We start from the raw sequence: 4,308 nt of genomic DNA, 5'->3' as shown, positions 1-4,308 counted from the left end.
AATGTTAAATATTATTTTGTCTTAAAAAAGGACAAGCAGAGTCAATAATTTCAATGCTTTGGCAGGTCAATAATTAGTCTACAGTTCTAAAGGTGACTTCTTTTGGATTATGCTTAACTCAGTAGAGAAACACTACAATAACACAATCTTTGCAAAATAATGGTCTACATACAAATTTGCACAAGTGTAGCAGAACCACACATTTGGGTGTCACAGATGTACTTCTTAAACAGTGGTACAAGAAAAAGAGGTTACTGCCTAATTTCCAACTTCCTATCATTGTCCCCCTGTGCTGGAAACTACCTCCCTTTCAGATCTGATGCCTAAGAATGCTCTTTCCAGCTTATATGAGTGGTAAAGTGTGTTGCAGATTTAAACTTCCTACTTTTTTTTTACAAACCTCCAGTCATTGCACTCCTTTCATCTTAAAGCATAAGTTAATTAAATTAATTGGCCAATTAATGAATCTGAGTAGCTGACAAATGCTCTCTAAGATGTTTAGACTTGACAACTGCAAATGCTGTTTCTTATGAGGAAATTTCCCTTCTCTAATAGCTGTTCATTTAATTCTCTTGGCAGGAAACATCATCCTTATTTTCAGCCTGATTCGAGACTAATGTTCAAGCACTGCAGCAACACTGAAAGCTCCAAGGAACACAACTGTGGGAGAAAGTAGTTCAAGAGGGATGTGCTGCATTATGGAACACCACTGATAAAACTGATCAATAAAACCAAACCTCCTCTGTGATGCTTTTGGCCCCAAACCTGGGAGGGACAATCTCATGTTGGATTCAATAGGAGCCACCCTTTCCTCACCAGCATTAGCTTTGGGAAAGAAATTGCAAGGATACTCACCTCATTCTGGACCCAGTTTACATTTTTCATGTTTCACAGGTGTAGAAGAAAAGGATTTACAAATCAAGAATTAACGTGAGACCTTCTCTACTGTTGGGTTGTGTGAGGGACCATGTAAGGGGGTTGCCTTTAAAAGCAAACCTTTCTGCCAAGCTGCTCCTCCTCCTCTGATAAAAGGTAGACTTTAAATACATGAAAGAAATACATGGGCTTCCAAGGAAAACATAGCTCTTACAGCAGCAAATATTTTGTGAAGGATTCAGCAGTGACGTGATCCAGTGAAAGTGATCAGGTGAAACCCAAAGAAAGAAATCAGTGGTCACGTGAAACAGAAAGAAATCAATCAGTTCTTTAGCAGGCAGAAAGTACTGATCTCACTGCTCACAAAATGCATATAATCAGAGGTTTATTTCATGTGGTATATGTGTAGATCCCATAGGATAGATAACTTTTTATGTGCTTCCACACAGACAATAACTGCAATTGCAAACATGCATAAGTAAGGTGGGTAGAAGGGAATAAGTAGGAAGCAGTGAATGAAGAGAACATACATTTTAGTAAGTAACACTACCCAAAAAAGTCATCCTTTAAACTGAAATATTACAAAACTAAGAACAGCACAAACACATTTTCAAAATCTACATAGCAGCTTCAGTAATGTGTTCCTTTAAGTCTTTGCATGACATTGGTAACCTTAATAAAACCAATACACATGCCATACCTTTGTGCAGTGTGCCTCAACGCCTTTCTCCCATACAAAGTACAGCAGTTCAGCAATAATGCATGCCTTCATTTTAATATATATGTAAGATAAGAATCTCTTCACTGAATCCAACCAAAGGTCTATCCTGTCCACTACACTGTCTCTGAGAGTGGTGTCAGAGTCCTCGGGAATGAACAGGGCGAGCATACAGCAGCTCTTTCTTAGTGCATAGGGACTTCCTAAGCCAGAACTGTATCTTGGTAACTCATATATATTCCTTGTATGGTTTGCCTAATACCTTCTTTTAACCTGCTGACTCTCTGAGTTAGCCTAGATGTTCTGCTGTCCACAACCTTCAGCCATCTGTTTGCCATGTGTAAATGCAAGCACCAATGTCTGAGCATAAAGCAACCCAGATCCGCCTGTGGAAATATGCAGATCAGAGGGGAGCAAGAAAAGCTGGAAGAGTCTTTGAGTGCATTGGGTGCTCATGAGAAAAAGCAGGCTGGCAATTGCATAATACACCTCTTCTGCCTTAGAGACAGAGAGGCTGTCAAGGACATTTTTGGCCACACACAGGGAAATCACAAATCATTTGTGATGCAGGGGCTGAACAAGACCATAGTTGAAGTCCACTGTAGTATCTAGACTAATCAGCTCTACACAGATGCCGGACTCCCACAGGAAATCATATAGTGACACAGTGACTCGAGGAAAAGAATAAACAGATGATGGAGAAGCTGCGGTGTTTTAAGAGAGGTGATTTACTGCTCTTAACATGCTGAAAATGTTCAGTATATTTACTTCTTATAATTAAACTCTTGCGTGTTTTACCTCAGGGCCATCATTTCCAGACTACCTTCTCTAGCAATCCTACCATATTTGTGCTGCAGCAGTAAACTGCACGTGTCTACTTCTTCAAATTTGAGATATAATACTGATGATAGCAAATAAAGCAATGTCCACTTTTGTCTATAATTTAATTATCTGAAGAGACTAGATATCATGGTATTATCTGAATGCTGTTGATAAAAAACATACACCTGAATGTGATGACCAGCAACTGAACTGCCATGCAGCTTGGTGGGAAGGTGATCAAATTCAGTACATACATGCAAATTGTTTTAAATCTATCTACTATAAGTATCACTGATTAGACAATTCAAAGTGATAGGTATGTGAAATGGTCCATTGTTGCTGTTGCAGGAGCCATAAACAGAATCAGAAGGATCTTGGAAAGGAAAAACATACCAGATAATATAGGAATATATAATTAAGGAATATATATATAATTAAGGATAATATAGGAAAAACATACCAGATACAATAGCTATAAAAAAGGGATAGATTCACATCTTGACTTATTGTGCCTTATTGCTACCTATTCTGATTTGAACATTCAAAAGATTTGGCTAGTACATAATGGTTGGCTTATTTGGGGTTTTGTTTTGTTTTTTTAACTGTATTCATCATAGAGAAACTTGGACAAGCTCCTATGCTAGCATGTTAAGAGGTGCATTACAGGATCTTTCTCCCTGGAAGTGTTTGTAGAGCAGGTGACAGTACAGGGAAATTGAGCAACAGCAGATCTGCAGGGCCAGAGAGTAATTCCCCAAGAGTTCTGGAAGGTACACAAAATTGAAATAATCCTGAATTATTCTTGAATTCAAGTATCAACAAGTTGCATCAATTAAAGTTCTCCGTAGAAGAGCACAAGGTAGCCAACTTGACAACATTAGTAAAACAGGTTCCTGAAAACATCTGAAGATCTTATGAACTATTAAATCTGATGTCCATACCAGGCAAATTAGTAGAAATTATTTCAAAGAATAACTTCAGTAGATATACAGAAGATAAATATAGAAATTTGCTATTTGAAGGAGGCTCAGTATGTGTGTTTTTTAAAGTGAAACTGTGTTTCACAATGGAATTTTTTAATTCAAGCAGGTAACAAAGGGAAAATTGTCTCAATACGGTCTGCTGGGATTTTCAGCAGGCAAGCAGCTAGGGCAGTAAGCACACCAGAAGGGCTGAAAAATGGGAAGAAAATGTGAGTTTCCTGTACCGGAAGTATTAATTAAAAGCCAGGAAAGTAGAGAGGAGAAATTGGCGTTAGCTCTGATGGTGGAAGAGGAGCTCTGGGAGATCCCACCCTGCCAGGATGGGTGGTGGGAGCCGCGCTCGCCCTGCACGGCCCATCCACCAGTTGTCCGGAGGAGGACTGGGACGGTGCGGCGGCACAGCCCAGTGAGAGCACTGTGCTATTCAGTATGCTACAGAGGAGGGGTTTACTGACCTTGAAGAAACACAGAACAACATTACGGTGCTGAATAATAGCAGGCAAATTTAACATAGGTAGCGCGAAATGCTACACAAGGGAAAAAGTAATCCCTGCTTGGCTGGCTGTGACAGGCCCCACACGGGCTGCTCGCACACCGTCCCATGAAAACACTAGTTTAGTAGCAGTACAGAACCTGAACAAAGCCTAGAAATTAACTGGGGAACAAAAATAATAATCAGAAGTCAAAGTTTTCGCAGTGCCACCCACCACTGCACGCGCAGGTCCTGAGCAACGACTCAGCTTGTGGAGTACTGTACGTGCTCTGGGACTGGCGGAGGTACCGAGGGGGCGGACGGGACGCCAGGAGTTCGCACCACCGTCTCTGTGAGGGGAAGGTGGCTACATGGCATCGCTCCCTCCCCGAAGGAGTCGCTTGCGGTGTCGCGGGAGGGGGGGGAAGCCCACGGCC

Source organism: Charadrius vociferus, unplaced genomic scaffold (genome assembly GCF_000708025.1).
Source record: "Charadrius vociferus isolate BGI_N301 unplaced genomic scaffold, ASM70802v2 scaffold491, whole genome shotgun sequence".
Lineage (NCBI taxonomy): Eukaryota > Metazoa > Chordata > Aves > Charadriiformes > Charadriidae > Charadrius > Charadrius vociferus.
Note: the sequence above shows the minus strand (reverse complement) of the source record.